Source organism: Aristolochia californica, unplaced genomic scaffold (genome assembly GCF_029961685.1).
Source record: "Aristolochia californica isolate CCGP_79_NKW_82.1479 unplaced genomic scaffold, dmAriCali1.0.hap1 SCAF_1, whole genome shotgun sequence".
Taxonomy (NCBI): domain Eukaryota; kingdom Viridiplantae; phylum Streptophyta; class Magnoliopsida; order Piperales; family Aristolochiaceae; genus Aristolochia; species Aristolochia californica.
The window spans coordinates 12,264,764-12,282,554 of NW_027181770.1; positions in this window are offsets into that span (position 1 = coordinate 12,264,764).

The window sequence follows — 17,791 nt, forward strand, 5'->3', positions numbered from 1 at the left end:
GTTCAGGGGTTAGGATATTATCCCACAACCCTTTGAGGGTTCCAGAAAACCCTACAGTAAGCATTTCTGCAATTCCTTGATCAGAATTTTTATGTTGCTGACAGATGGTACAATACATAAGCATTCGGCAACAATATTCTAATATCTGATATTTAGATAATCCATCTATATTCTTTCATAAATGGATTTTTCATAGCTTTTTGATCTAAATACACATTCTCTTCATACAATACGGCCTGAGGTGTAGGCCTATGGTAATAGAGTTTGTTAGATAGATCCCATTTCCGAGTAGACTTTTTCTCATTATCCAATTTTTGTATACTTGGGTCTTGAATCATTTCTTGAAGAACTTTTCAGTCTGATTGACATTAGTTAAACCTAAATCTATGAGATTAGAGTTTTGACCAATATTAGTATCAGAATATGCTGAAGGAGTTAAATCCTCAGATTTTTGGGATGAAGAATCCTCTTCAATCTCCTGAGATTCAAGAATCTGAATACTTTGAAGAATCTCAACAACTTTTGCTTCTTTGGCTTTTTTCAATTGATCTTCAGAAAGATTCAGATGACCAAGCCGAGATAGTAATTCATCAACAACTTCAGAATTATTATCCAATTTAAAGTTCCTAATGGGAACAGGTGGTTTGATGAGGGGTTTATTGTCCCTAAGTAAAGGTAATTTTCGAGAAGATAAATCATAAGGATTTTGACAATATTTCTCTAGATTACCTTTATCCAATAAATCTTCAATACGAATTAGTTGTTGACCAATTGTTTTGAGATTTAAATTGGTAAAATTATTTTGTCTCCTGATTTGGGCCATGGGATTCAGATTGGCATCAGGATTGACAAAAGCAACTGCCTCAATATAATCAAGAGATTTACCTGAGGGGCTTGGAAATTCAAGCTTTAACGAATCCGTTGGAGGATGTACTGATCTGATTGTTGTGCCAGATTGAAGTTGCCATTCTTTCGTTAGATTTGAAAGAGTGGAATCTGTGGAAGAAACTAATGGTCGTGTCTCCGCTTGCTTCAATCTAAAATGCATAAACCAATCAACAAAAGACATAATAACCTTATTTGTTTCCAAATAAAGGTAAAATTCCTTTAAAAATTCCATGCGTTCTGGCTCCCCGTAGATTTCATAAAACCATCTTTTGAAACCTAGATTATTTGGGTGAAAGAATTCAGGTTTAATTACTGCACGATTCACCACAAATGGAGGGGGATCCTGAAGATCAATCTGGTGAGGTTTGTAAATCATAATCACAGATTGAAACCAGTCATTTCACTGGGAGTGGGAGAAGTACATTCATGCTCCCTTTCTGTATAGACACCATGAGGTATTTGGGTGTCTGAGATGTGAATTCCTTTTAATGAGGAATCATCCTTACAGGATTGTTGTTCATCCACCTTGTGTAGGCGTGAGGTTTGGTCTACATCAGAGAATCTGGAGGACGGTGGTAAAGAGACTCGGTAGGGATCTTAGGTTTAAAATTGATAACCACGTCTCTATCTATGGATTGCAAAACTTGATCAATATCTTGATTAAGTAGGAGTCTTGGAGGAACAGCTTAAGGAATAGTTCAGTTGGCTGGGAAATGAATTTCCTCCCAATTTATCATCCTAGGAGTGGAAACATTGGCACTCATAATATCGGTTTCGATCAAGACTGTCTTACCCTAATCTGGTAAGTGTAATACCTTAGGGACTAAGGTATTCATGATTTTGAAATGAATCCTTGCAATGACTGCAATGGTTTTAGTTCCATGAATGAAATTATATCCTAGTGTTAAAATCCACAACTGGAGTGATTCTAATAGATTCCTATCTATTAAAGATAGGGTGAGGTTTGGATGGACATTAAAGTAAACGGGTCCTCTACTGAGACTCATTTCCACAATACCCATTAATGAGGGTTTCCAATCCAAATAGCGATCATCCCGGAGAATGGCTTGTAAGCATGTGTTCATGCCTAATAAGGTCAAGGGTTTGAACGCAATTTGTATGCATCCAATATGCATATATTTCTTCTCAGTATCTTGCAGATACTTGTTGAGATATGTTAATTCTAATAATTTAAGAGTTGAATCTTGATTTTCAAGTTTAATTGTTTGTTCCATGGTTTTAATTCCCATGGTACTAGAAATGGTGAAAGTTCCTTTCTTGTAGATTGATGTTGATTTTATGGACGAAAATTTTCAATCATTTAATTTTTGTTGAACTTTATATTTAACAAGAGAAGCATTCTTTACTGATCCAGTAATCCTACTACTGGATGCCATGTTTTAACAAATTAAAAAGCAAAACACAATTAAACAAGAAGTAAAGTAAACGAAAATTACACTACTACTAAAAGTGATAAAATAGAACCAGAAGGAGGAATATCTTGGTATGAAGTAAACATACTATAAACTAAATATAAGGTAATCATGAACTAAGTAAACTATTGTTCATAATATCATAATTAATTTACTGTTCATCATCTTCTTGAGCAGATACACGTCTATCAACGACTTATGAGTATAGAGGCCTTCAACGCCTATCCCCGACTACACAGCCTTGACTCAACGCGACTTGGGTGACGTCCCATATCTTAAGAAGAACAATGATGAATAGTAAAATCATTATAACATTGCGACGTCCCATATCTTAAGAAGCACAATGATGAATAGTAAAATCATTTTAACATTGCGAAGTAAGTTAGTTCCCCTGATGATTAAGATATAAAAAATTTATAATATATTACTTCATACCTGGATATTCAAGGTTTAGCTTTTCATGGCTCTGATACCAAAAATAATGGGAAGTAGGAAATTGACAAAAGGCAAATAAACAGACAGCGAGCAGAGAATAAATTTAAACTCATACTATCTTATTAACAATATCATACAACTTACAATAAAACTCCAAGCATGTAAGTAAACGGTGAGGTTTGGATGGACATTAAAGTAAACGGGTCCTCTACTGAGACGCGTTTCCTCAATACCCATTAATGAGGGTTTCCAATCCAAACAGTGACTATCCCGGAGAATGGCTTGTAAGCATGTGTTCATCCCTAATAAGTTCAAGGGTTTGAATGTAATCTGTATGCATCCAATATGTATATATTTCTTCTCAGTATCTTGCAGATACTTGTTGAGATCTGTTAACTCTAATAATTTAAGAGTTGAATCTTAATTTTCAAAATTAAATTTTTTCCATGGTTTTAATTCCCATGGTACTAGAAAGGGTGAAAGTTCATTTCTTGTAGATTGATATTGGTTTTATGGACGGAATTGTCCAATAATTTAATTTTTGTTGAACTTTATATTCAACAAGAGAAACATTCTTTAATGATCTAGTAATTCTACTACTGGATACCATGTTTTAACAAATTTAAAAGTAAAACACAATTAAATAAGAAGTAAAGTAAACTAAAATTACACTACAGCTAAGATTGATAAAAGAGAACCAGAAGGAGGAATATCCTAGTATGAAGTAAACATATTATAAATAGATTATATCATAATCATGAACGAACTAAAATATTGTTCATAATATCATAATTAATTTACTGTTCATCATCTTCTTGAGCAGATACACATTTGTCAATGACTTATGAGTATAGCGGCCTTCAACGCCTATCCCTGGCTACATGGCCTTGACTCAACGTGACATGGGTGACGTCTTATATCTTAAAAAGAACAATGATGAATAATAAAATAATTATAACATTTCGAAGTAAGTTAGCACTCCTGATGATTAAGATATAAAAAATTTATAATATATTACTTCATACATGGATATTCAAGGTTTAGCCTTCCATGGCTCCGATACCAAAAACAGCAAGAAGTATGAAATTGACAGAAGGCAAATAAACAGACAGCGAGCAGAGAATAATTTTAAACTCTTACTATCTTATTCACAATATCATAGAACTTACAATAAAACTCCAAGCACGTAAGTACAAGAAGGCAACCTTGAGTACAAAGGAGAAAGATCTGAAAACAAGTTATTTGAGTGTTACCTTAACAAAATAAAACAACTCCTTATATAGAAGGAGGAAACTAAAGTGGATTCTAACAATTTTGAAATCCGCCACTAAGAAAGAGATAAGCCTCTATGATTGAGGCGGCTGAGCTGAGTCATCTTTATTATTGAGATTGCTTTGAATGTTGTCTCTATAATTGAGATGATCTTGACTTTGTTGTCCATTATCTCTATGATTGAGATTTGAAAGAGACTTTTGATGGGCTTGGTTCCAAAGAATCTTTCTTTGTCTGAGAGCTTTAACTCTTATCCGATGAAGGCGGCTACATTCGGCATCCCATGGTTGTGACTTTATGGAATATGGCCGACCAAAGATATTGTAGGTACCTTGATTGATATGACAAATAGGCCAGTTGTGGGCCAAAGGATAAGATTTCCTCTATTGCTTTTGGACGGACTTGGCCGAAAAATCTGGTACAAATGTGTCTGTCATAGTCATATCCTAAAACAAATTATTTGCATTTAGATTTTGCTTCAAATATGCAAAACATTGCAGCAATATATTCGTCATCTTCCAGAGGTTGACTGTCTGGTAATGACTCAGCAACATTATGATCATGCTCTTCGATATTGTTTTTTTCTTCTTCTTCTTCTTCTTCTACAGTAGATGGTTCTGAGATAGACATATAGTCGTTTGCTGGGTGAGAGGATGTGCCTTCACTACACTGAGTAACCATTGAATCCTTCATTGATTCCAATAATTTTTTCATAATATCTTTCTCCGAAATATTCGGATAAATACTCCTTATTTGAGTTTTGAATGTGCCAAATAAATTGGTGGAGTCATAATGGAATTCCGGGATTTTATGTAATCCAAGATTATTCTCATTTTGAAAATACCAAACGTAATTTCTGTAACTTGAGTATCAATATTGGGGAATTTTTCCAACCAACGAACATGAAAAGTTCGTAATAATATTAGAAGGCCTTTATCATTAAAGCCTGTAGTGCAATCCCATCTCCATATCCATGGTATAGAAAATACCATAAAGTAGATGAAGACAGCACTATGATCAGGGAGTTGTTAATTCCCAGAGCTTTAAGCTCAGGACTGGATTTAGTCCATTTTGTAAAATGAACCTTAATTGGTTATGGTAAGAATGCAAGGGGTGGCCCAAATTTGTTCCACCATGCATAAACCCAACTAGGTAGAGGTAATGACCTCTTGTAGACATCCTTTTCCCACTGGAAAATACCAGGAATGTCGACGGGAAGGATTTTGGTAATAATAGGTATTATACCAAGAATCCATATAATCCCAATAATTAAATTACTTATCATTAGGAAGATTAGCTGTTTTAGCCAAATCAAATTTTCCCCATGTTGAGGAAAGCATGAATCTTTGAATCGTACATTTACTGTACGCTCTTGGGCTATCCCATTTAGCCACATTTGCCGGTGTATGATGCACTGCAATTGAATTCAGATGAACCAAAATAGATTCAAATGAATACCATCATTTCCTGCACAGATGGGATAGTAGGTTTCTCCATGCCATTTCTGTAACATCTCCCAGGAATCCAAGGTACCATCCAAGTCCTCTTTATTGAGGATCAAAATAGTGTCCTTTCAGGAAGAGTAATATACTCTGGTTCTACTTCGAGTGTCTCTTTATACGACAATGGGGCTTTGCCATTCTTGTCTGAGGGATTTCCTCTATCTTGATTTTTGCGGCCTCGACCTCTGGATTGATTTCCACATCCTCTGATTGGGAGTGGATTGCCCCTTCCGGGGTTATACATGATTTGTACCCTGAAGAACTTCACCGGTTAGAAAATTAGGTAAGCAATTTAATTCTCCTTTGATATGTTCAATATTAAAATCAAAAGCGCTTAATTCTGCCTGCCATCTGGCAAAGATGTGATTGGAAGTAAGATTCTTCACATCCTTCTTAAGAATCAATTTTGCAGTAGAACAATCAACTCTTAAAAGAAATTGGGAGGCATCATGCAAATTACCAGAGGTAAATCTTACAAGTTCTTCTTTACCTGCTTGGTTAACTTGTTTTACTATGTCACCATAGCCTAAATGGGAGGCATCTATCTCTACAACCTTCGGATAAGAAGGGTTAGTCAGGTTAAGACAAGGGAGTTGTTTAATCTTACTTTTAATTAATTGGACTGCCTGAGTATGTTTAGGAGTCCAAGGCTCAGGATTCTTTCTGAGTCTTTTATGTAATATTGCTGAGTCTTGAGCAAGATGAGGATAATAATCAGCAATATAATTGAGACTTCCTAGAAATCTCTGAAGTTGAGTTTTTTCCAATACTTCTATCAATGAGAACTATTATTTCCCTTATGAATATTGTGACCAAAAAATCTAAAAGAGGTTTGAAACAATTTCATTTTTGGTACAGCTATAACAACCCATGTTTTCTAATAACTGTTTTGAAAACATTTAAATGCTTAAAATGAACATCAATAGATTTTGAATAAACAAGGATATCATCAATATAAACAATTGTAAATTCAGAATAAGCAACAAAGATATCATTAATGATATTCTGAAATTCAATTGGAGCATTTTTCAAACCAAAAGGCATAACATTCCATTCAAAGTGACCAAAAGGAACTGTGAATGCAGTCTTATATTTATCCTTTTCGTTGATTTGAATTTTCCAATATCTAGATTTCAAATCAAATTTAGAAAAGATTTTAGCAGAAAACAATCTGTCTAATAAATCGTTTTTATTGGGGATTGGATATCGGATCCATCTCAAACAATCATTGAGTGGTTTATAATTAACCACTAATCTGGGAACACCTTGTTCCTTCACTGCATTTTTATTAACATAAAAAGCAGTACAACTCCATGGGGAGTAAGATTTTTGAATTAATTTCTTATCCAAAAGATTTTGGATTTCCTTTTTCATAGGTCTAGTAAAGCATGTTTCATTTGACTAGGCCTTGTTTTAGTGGGAATGGTTCTTTCATTGAACCCATCAATATAAGGTAAAGACACAATATATTTATGTCGATCCTAAAAAGTTGTAGAAATGTCACTACAAATTTCTTGGGAAAATACTTTCTGAAGAGAACTAATTTTCTCTTTAATCTTTGTAGTTTCCAGCTGTTGTTCAAGAGTTAAAAATTGAATTTCTTTGTGCAGGAAACTAAGATGATGTTCTTTCACATTTCTCAAATCTAAAATCTCATTGATAAAACTAATTTGAGGTGGAGATTTGAAAGAGAAATATATAGGTTTATTATTAACCTCACCAAGAATTCCATGATTATCAATGCCTTTGATTGACATAATTTTGTCCAAAAAAGGAGTGCCTAATATAACTTGCTGGGTCATATTCTTCACTAACAGAAAATCTGTAATAATGCACTGATCATTAGTGCATATGGAGCCATTGTTTAATTTATACTTAATTTTCATTTTTTCTCCATTGGCATTAGCCAATGTTTGAGTGGTTTTCTCAAAGCATTGGGTTGGAATTAACCCTTCCTGGATGCAGTTTAAATCTGCTCCACTATCAATCAGAGCTGTCAATTTAGGAATGACAAAGTTCTGATCAATAACCAAATTAATGACAGTATGCCATCTTTCATGGATGACTTTGGTAATTTGATTAAGAAAAGGATCTTCAGATTTCTTTTCTTGTCTTTCGTATTTTTGTTCAAGGTTTTTATACAAGGATTTTAATTCTTTTCATTCAAGCTTGATTTCTATAATCTCTCCTTGTAATGAGGAGATGGAGACTCGTTGTTTTGAAGAATTGGATTCTTCATAATGATCAATAATTTCCTTCAAAGAATAAGGTTTTACCCTTGAGGTATCTTTGAAGATGTTTTAATTTGTTCAAGGTATTCTTTAATTAAATATTTTTTGGTCAGAGGATCTTCCTCTTGATCAATGTTCTTAGCATAATTTGTAGTTCAGTAGTAAGAACATTAATGTGATGCATTTTTGCCATAGATTGTAGGTGTGAACAACTAAAATCTTGGCCTTCTGATTGGCTGGATGATGAGTCATAATTGATATCATCCCCAGAATCAGAATTTAAGAGAATTTTGGCCAATTGAAGTCTCAATCCTTCATCAATATTCAAATGGTTAAGTTTCTCTTTGGTTTTGCATCTGTTTGAATAGTGGCCTAATTTACCACATTTATAACAGACCATTTTCGTTTTGTCTGGAGGATTCCTGCGAGGAGGTGGTCTCGGAGGAGGAGGTTTTCAAGGTTCATGACGAGTCTAATGATGAGACTATCGTTTTGGAATACTCCAACTCTGGTGTGAATAGGGTTCCTGTCTCTTAGAATGAGAGACTTTACCTTTTCCCTTCCTTTGAGTGGAAGGTGGTGGTCCTATGTCACAAACAAATTGTTCACAGAGTTTACCAAACTCACGCTTTCCGGTAAGATTTTTTTTTTAAGCTGAGCTTGAAGCTTTGAATCAGTACATAAGGTTTATTCTTCTTGAATGATAGCACTGGTAAGGAGACCATATGTATATTGATGGTAGTTTATAATTCCTACCTCATTACCTAACCTTTTTCTTACCTTGCTTGCAAAAAGAGTTGGTATTCCATCAATGAATTTGGTTTTCCAATATTCATTATTGGCATCTGGTCTTTACATAACCATAGTGAGGAAAACATCTTTATACCAACGAAATTGGGTAAGAGTTCTACATCTAAGATTTTGCAAAACCTCTCTTCCCTTATCTGATTGGGAAGTCAAATTTCCAATGAAATGATGAACAATACAGGAAATCAAGGTATAAACTGCATCGTCCTCACCTAGGTAGGCTTGGCCAGATTCAATTTTGATAACCTTCTTTGAATTATAAATTTCCTGATGTTGTTTAGGGGTTAGGATATTATCCCACCAACCTTTGAGGGTTCCAGAAAACCCTATAGTAAGCATTTCTGCAATTCCTTGATCGGAATTTATATGTTGCCGATAGATGGTACAATACATAAGCATTCTGCGACAATGTTCAAATATTTGATATTCAGATAATCCATTTATATTCCATTCATAAATGGATTTGCCATCATAAGCTTTTTGATCTAAATACACACTCTCTTCATACAATAGGTCCTGAGGTGTAGGCCTATGGTAATAGAGTTTGTGATGTAGATCCCATTTCCGAGTAGACTTTTTCTCATAATCTATTTTTTGTATACTTGGGTCTTGAATCATTTCTTAAAGAATTTCTTCAGTCTGATTGACATTGGTTAAACCTAAATCTATGAGATTCAAGTTTTGACCAATATCAGTATCAGAATATGCTGAAGGAGTTAAATCCTCAGATTTTTGGGATGAAGAATCCTCTTCAATCTCCTGAGATTCAAGAATCTGAATACCTTGAAGAATCTCAGTGGCTTTTGCTTCTTTGGCTTTTTTCAACTGATCTTTAGAAAGATTCAGTCGACCAAGCCGACATAATAATTCATCAACAACTTCAGAATTATTATCCAATTTAAAGTTCCTAATGGGAACAGGTGGTTTGATGAGGGGTTTATTGTCCCTAAGTAAAGGTAATTTTCGAGAAGATAAGTCATAAGGATTCTGACAATATTTGTCAGAATTACCTTTATCCAATAAAACTTCAATACGAATTAGTTGTTGACCAATTGTTTTGTCTTCTGATTTGGGCCATGGGATTCTGATTGGCATCAGGATTGACAAAAACAACTACCTCAATATAATCAGGTGATTTACCTGAGGGGCTTGGAAATTCAAGCTTTAACGGATCAATTAGAGGATGTACTGATCTGATTGTTGTGCCAGATTGAAGTTGCCATTTTTTCGTTAGGGTTGAAAGAGTGGAACCTGTGGAAGAAACTAATGGTCGTTTCTCTGCTTGCTTCAATCTAAAACGCATAAAACAATTAACAAAAGACATAATAACCTTATTTGTTTCTAAATAAAGATAATTCCTTAGAAAATTCCATGTGTTTTGGCTCCCCGTAGGTTTCATAAAACCATCTTTTGAAACCTAGATTATTGGGGTGAAAGAATTCAGCTTCAATTTCTGAAAGATCTACCACAAATGGAGGGGGATCCTGGAGATCAATCTCATGTGGTGTGTAAATCATAGTCACAGATTGAAACCAGTCATTTCACTGGGAATGGGAGAAGTACGCTCATGGTACCTTTCCGTATAGACACCATGAGGTAGTTGGGTGTCTGAGATGTGAATTCCTTTTAATGAGGAATCATCCTTCCAGGATTGTTGCCCATCCACCTCGTGTAGGCGTGAGGTTTGGCCTACATCAGAGAATCTGGAAGACGGTGGTAAAGAGACTCGGTTGGGAGTCTTAGGTTTAAAATTGATAACCACGTCTCCATCTGTGCATTGCAAAACTTGATCAATATCCTGATTAAGCAGGTGTCTTGGAGGAACAGCCTGAGGAATAGTCCAGTTGGCTGGGAAATGAATTTCCTCCCAGTTGGTCATCCTAGGAGTGGCAACTTTGGTACTCATAAGATCGGTTTCAATCAAGACTATCTTACCCTGATATGCTAAGTGTAAAACCTTAGGGACTAAGGTATGCATGATTTTGACATGAATCCTTTCAATGACTGCAATGGTTTCAGTTTCAGGAATGAAATTATATCCCTGTGTTAGAATCCTCAACTGGATTTATTCTAACAGATTCCTATCTGTTAAAGATTGGGTGAGGTTTGGATGGACATTAAAGTAAACGGGTCCTCTACTAAGACTCGTTTACACAATACCCATTAATGAGGGTTTTCAATCCAAATAGCGACCATCCCGGAGAATGGCTTGTAAGCATGTGTTCATCCCTATTAAGGTAAAGGGTTTGAACGCAATCTGTATGCATCCAATATGCATATATTTCTTCTTTGTATCTCTGCAGTGATTGGAGAATGGCTTGAATTGCATCGTCCTTCCGGGGTTATACATGATTTGTACCCTTAAGAAATTCACGGGTTAGAAAATCAGGTAAGGAATTTAATTCTCCTTTGATATGTTCAATATCAAAATCAAAGGCGCTTAATTCCGCCTGCCATCTGGCAAAGATGTGATTGGAAGTAAGATTCTTCACATGCTTCTTTAGAATCAATTTTGTAGTAGAACAATCAACTCTTAATAGAAATTTCTGATTTAAGAGATCATCTTGAAATTTATGAATGCACTTAATTATTGCCAAAATTTCCTGTTTCATAGTGGAATAATTAATCTGTGCTTCATGCAAATTACCAGAGGTAAATCTTACAAGTTCTTCTTTACCTGCTTGGTGAAGTTGTTTTAATATGCCACCTTAGCCTATATGGGAGGCATCTGTCTCTACAACCTTTGGATAAGAAGGGTTAGTCAGGTTCAGACAAGTGAGTTGTTTAACCTTACTTTTAATTAACTGGACTGCCTAATTTGTTTAGGAGTCCAAGAGTCAGGATTCTTTCTGAGTCTTTTATGTAATTTTGTTGGGTCTTGAGCAAGATGAGGATAATAATCAGCAATATAGTTGAGACTTCCTAGAAATCTCTGAAGTTGAGTTTTTTCCAATACTTCTATCAATGGGAACTATTTTTCCCTTATGAATATTGTGACCTAAAAATCTAACAGAGGTTTGAAACAATTTCATTTTTGGTGCAGATATCACCAACCCATGTTTTCTAATAACTGTTTTGAAAACATTTAAATGCTTAAAATGAGCATCAATAGATTCTGAATAAACAAGGATATCATCAATATAAACAATTGTAAATTCAGAATAAGCGGCAAAGATATCATTCATGATATTCTGAAATTCAGATGGAGCATTTTTCAAACCAAAAGGCATAACATTCCATTCAAAGTGACCAAAAGGAACTGTGAATGCAATCTTATATTTATCCTTTTCGTTGATTTGAATTTGCCAATATCTAGATTTCAAATCAAATTTAGAAAAAAATTTAGCAGAAAACAATCTGTCTAATAAATCTTTTTTGTTGGGGATTGGATATCGAATCCATCTCAAACAATCATTGAGTGGTTTAAAATTAACCACTAATCTGGGAACACCTTGTTCCTTCACTGCATCTTTATTAACATAAAAAGCAGTACATCTCCATGGGGAGTAAGATTTTTGAATTAATTTCTTATCCAAAATATTTTGGATTTCCTTTTTGCATAGGTCTAGTAAAGCATGTTTCACTTGACTAGGCCTTGCTTTAGTGGGAATGGTTCTTTCATTGAACCCATCAATAAAAGGTAAAGACACAATATATTTATGTCAATCCCAAAAAGTTGTAGGAATGAAGAGAACTAATTTTCTCTTTAATCTCTGTAGTTTCCAACTGTTGTTCAAGAGTTAAAAATTGAATTCCTTTGTGTAGGAGACTAAGATGATGTTCTTTCACATTTCTCAATTCTGAAATGTCATTGACAAAACTAATTTGAGGTGGAGATTTGAAAGAGAAATATATAGGTTTATTATTAACCTCACCAAGAATTCCATGATTATCAATGCCTTTGATTGGCATAATTTTCTCCAAAAAAGGAGTGCCTAATATGACTTGTTGGGTCATATTCTTCACTAATAGAAAATCTGTAATGATGCACTGATCATTAGTGCATATGGAGGCATTGTTTAATTTATACTTAATTTTCATTTTTTCTCCATTGGCATTGGCCAATGTTTGAGTGGTTTTCTCAAAGTATTGGGTTGGAGTTAACCCTTCCTGGATGCAGTTTAAGTCTGCTCCACTATCAATCAGAGCAGTATATTTAGGAATGACAAAGTTCTCATCAATAACCAAATTAATGACAGTATGCCATCTTTCATGGATGACTTTGGTAATTTGATTAAGAAAAGGATCTTTAGATTTATTTTCTTGTCTTTCATATTTTTGTTCAAGCTTTTATACTAGGATTTTAATTCTTTTAATTCAAGCTTGATTTCTTTAATGTCTCCTTGTAATGAGGTGATGGAGATTGGTTTTCTTGAAGGATTGGATTCTTCACAATGATCAATAATTTCCTTCAAAGAATAAGGTTTTACCCTTGAGGTATCTTTGAAGATGTTTGAATTTGTTCAAGATATTCTTTAATTAAATATCTTTTGGTCAGAGGATCTTCCTCTTGATCAATGTTCTTAAGCATAATTTGTTGTTCAGTAGTAAGAACATTAATTTGATGCATTTGTGCCACAGATTGTAGGTGTGAACAACTACAATTTTGGCCTTCTGATTGGCTGGATGATGAGTCATAATTGATATCATCCCCAGAATCAGAATTTAAGAGAATTTTGGCCAATTGAAGTCTCAATCCTTCATCAATATTCAAATGGTTAAGTTTCTCTTTGGTTTTGCATTTGTTTGAATAGTGACCTAATTTACCACATTTATAACAGACAATTTTCTTTTTGTCTAGAGGATTCCTTCGAGGAGGTGGTCTCGGAGGAGGAGGTCTCCTAGGTTCATCACGAGTCTTATGATGAGATTGTCGTTTTGGATATCTCCTAATTTGGTGTGAATAGGTTTCCTATCTCTTAGAATGAGAGACTTTACCTTATCCCTTCCTTTGAGTGGAAGGTGGTGGTCCTGTGTCATAAGCAAATTGTTCACAGAATTCACCAAGCTCACGCTTTCCAGTAAGATTTTGATTTTTAAGCTGAGCTTGAACCTTTAAATCAGTACATAAGATCAATCCTTCTTGAATGATAGCATTGGTAAGGAGACCATATGTATATTGATGGTAGTTTATAATTCCTACCTCATTACCTAACCTTTTTCTTACCTTGCTGGCAAAAAGAGTTGGTAATCCATCAATGAATTTGGCTTTCCAATATTCATTATTGGCATCTGGTCTTTGCTTAACCTTAGTGAGGAAAACATCTTTGTACCAACGAAATTGGCTAAGAGTTCTACATCTAAGATTTTGCAAAACCTCTCTTCCCTTATCTGATTGGGAAGTCAAATTTCCAATGAAATGATGAACAATACAGGAAATCAAGGTAGAAACTACATTGTCCTCACCTAGGTAGGCTTGGCCAGATTCAGTTTTGATAACCTTCTTTGAATTATAAATTTCCTGATTTTTTTAGGGGTTAGGATATTATCTCACCAACCTTTGAGGGTTCCAGAAAACCCTATAGTAAGCATTTTTGTAATTCCTTGATCGAAATTTTTATGTTGTCAATAGATGGTACAATACATAAGCATTCGGTGACAATGTTCTAATATCTAATATTCAGATAATCCATCTATATTCCACTCATAAATGGATTTGCCATCATAAGCTTTTTTTATCTAAATACACTTTCTCTTCATACAATAGGTCCTGAGGTGTAGGCCTATGGTAATAGAGTTTGTTAGGTAGATCCCATTTCCGAGTAGACTTTTTCTCATAATCAATTATTTTTATACTCAGGTCTTGAATCATTTCTTAAAGAATTTCTTCAGTCTGATTGACATTGGTTAAACCTAAATCTATGAGATTAGAGTTTTCACCAATATCAGTATCAGAATATGCTGAAGGTGTTAATTCCTCAGATTTTTGGGATGAAGAATCCTCTTCAATCTTTTGAGATTCAAGAATCTGAATACTTTGAAGAATCTCTGCGGCTTTTGGTTCTTTGGCTTTTTTCAATTGATCTTCAAAAAGATTCAGTCGACGAAGTCGAGATAGTAATTCATCAACAACTTCAGAATTATTATACAATTTAAAGTTCCTACTGGGAACAGGTGGTTTGATGAGGGGTTTATTGTCCCTAAGTCAAGGTAATTTTCGAGAAGATAAGTCATAAGGATTCTGACAATGTTTCTCAGAATTACCTTTATCCAATAAATCATCAATACGAATTAGTTGTTGACCAATTGTTTTGAGATTTAAATTGGTAAAATTGTTTTGTCTTTTGATTTGGGTCATAGGATTCAGATTGGTGTCTGGATTGACAAAAGCAACTGCCTCAATATAATCAGGTGATTTACCTGAGGGGCTTGGAAAATCAATCTTTAACGGATTAGTTGGAGGATGTACTGATCTGATTGTTGTGCCAGATTGAAGTTGCCATTCTTTCGTTAGGGTTGAAAGAGTGGAATCTGTGGAAGAAACTAATGGTCGTTTCTCTGCTTGCTTCAATCTAAAACGCATAAACCAATCAACAAAAAACATAATAACCTTATTTTTTTCCAAATAAAGATAAAATTCCTTTAAAAATTCCATGCCTTATGGCTCCCCCTAGGTTTCAAAAAAACATCTTTTGAAACCTAGATTATTGGGGAGAAAGAATTTAGCTTTAATTACTGCCCCATCCACCACAAATGGAGGGGGATCCTGGTGATCAATCTGATGAGGTGTGTAAATCATAATCACAGATTGAAACCAGTAATTTCACTGGGAGTTGGAGAAGTACACTCATGCTCCCTTTCTGTATAGACACCATGAGGTATTTGGGTGTCTGAGATGTGAATTCCTTTTAATGAGGAATCACCCTTACAGGATTGTTGTCCATCCACCTCGTGTAGGCGTGAGGTTTGGCCTTCATCAGAGAATCTAGAGGTCGGTGGTAAAGAGACTCGGTAGGGAGTCTTAGGTTTAAAATTGATAACCACGTCTCCATCTGTGGATTGCAGAACTTGATCACTATCCTGATTAAGCAGTTGTCTTGGAGGAACAACCTGAGGAATAGTCCAGTTGGCTGGGAAATGAATTTGCTCCCAATTGATCACCTAGGAGTGGCAACTTTGGCACTCAAAAGATCGGTTTCAATCAAGACTGTCTTACCCTAATCTGGTAAATGTAATACCTTAGGGACTAAGGTATGCATGATTTTGAAATTAATCCTTGCAATGACTGCAATGGTTTTAGTTCCAGGAATGAAATTATATCCCTGTGTTAGAATCCTCAACAGGAGTGATTCTAACAGATTCCTATCTGTTAAAGATAGGGTGAGGTTTGGATGGACATTAAAGTAAATGGGTCCTCTACTTAGACTCGTTTCCACAATACCTATTAATGTTGGTTTCCCATCCAAATAGCGACCATCCCGGAGAATGGCTTGTAAGCATGTGTTCATCCCTATTAAGGTCAAGGGTTTCAACGCAATCTGTATGCATTCAATATGCTTATATTTCTTCTCTGTATCTCTGCAATGATTGGAGAATGGCTTGAATTGCATCGTCCTTCCGGGGTTATACATGATTTTTACCCTAAAAAAATTCACGGGTTAGAAAATCAGGTAAGGAATTTAGTTTTCCTTTGATATGTTCCATATCAAAATCAAAGGCGCTTAATTCCGCCTGCCATCTGGCAAAGATTTGTTCTGAAGTAAGATTCTTCACATCCTTCTTAAGAATCAATTTTGCAGTAGAACAATCAACTCTTAAAAGAAATTTCTGATTTAAGAGATCGTCTTGAAATTTATGAATGCACTTAATTATTGCCAAAATTTCCTGTTTCACAGTGGAATAATTAATCTGTGTATCATGGCAATTACCAGAGGTAAATCTTACAAGTTCTTCTTTACCTGCTGGGTTAACTTGTTTTAATATGCCACCATAGCCTATGTGGGAGGCTTCTGTCGCTACAAACTTCGGATAAGAAGGGTTAGTCAGGTTAAGACAAGGGAGTTGTTTAACCTTACTTTTAATTAATTGGACTGCCTGAGTATGTTTAGGAGTCCAAGGTTCAAGATTCTTTCTAAGTCTTTTATGTAATATTGTTGAGTCTTGAGCAAGATGAGGATAATAATTAGCAATATAATTGAGACTTCCTAGAAATCTCTGAAGTTGAGTTTTTTCCAGCTTGAGTTTATTTCTATCTTGCTTATTTCTTTCTTCTTCTTTTCTTCTTTCTTATTTCTTTCAATGTGCCTTATTTCTTTATTTATTGTTTTCTCTTTATTTCTTCATTCTCTCATTGGTTCTTTTTTTTATTTCTTTCATTGTTTATGTTTCTTTCGTTCATTTTTCCCGATTTCTTTCTTAATTTCTTCAGCTTTCTTTCAATCTTTCCAATTTCTTTCATTGTTCTTTGTTTATTTATTTCTTTGTTCTTCTTTCTTTATTTCTTTGTTCTTCTTTCTTCATTGTTCTTTCTTCATTTTTCCCTGTTTCTTTCTTCATTTCTTCAACTTTCTTTCAATCTTTCCAATTTCTTTCTTTGTTCTTCTTCTCTTTTCTTCCTTTCTTCTTTCTTTATTTCTTTCTTCCTCTCTTCTTCTGTCTTTCTTTTTAATTTAAAAATCTTTATTTCTATCTTGTTTCTTGCATTTTTGTTTCTTTATTTCTTTCTTTCTTATTCTTTCTATCTATCAATCTTTCTTCTTTCCATCTTGCTTTGTTTCAATGATTTGTCTTTATTTTTTTGTTTTCTTTATTTCTTATTTTTATTTTTCCTTTTCTTTTTAATCATTCTTTCTTTCTTTCTTTCTTTCTTTCTTTCTTTCTTTAATCTTTCTTGTTTCTTTCCTTATTGATTCTTTCTTTTCTCTTCTTTCATTTTTTTCTTTTGTCTTTCTTTCTTTCATTCTTCTTTCTTTCTTTTCGTCTTCTTTCTTTCCTTTTTTCTTCCTCACTTCTTGTGTCTTTCTTGTTTAATTTTATCTTTCTTTCATTCTTGTCTCTTGCTTTTTTGTTTTTTTTATTTCCTGATTTTTTTTTCTAGTCTACCTATTTATGTACGAATCTCTTTTTTTTAATTCTTTCTTTCATCCTTGTCTTTCATGATCCTTTCTTTTTTCCTTTTTTTCTTTCTTTTTTTATTTTTGTGTTGTTTCTTTCTTCTTCCTTTTTTTTTATCTTTGTTTCTTTTTTTGGTCTTTATATCTTTCTTTCTTTCTTTCAGTCTTCT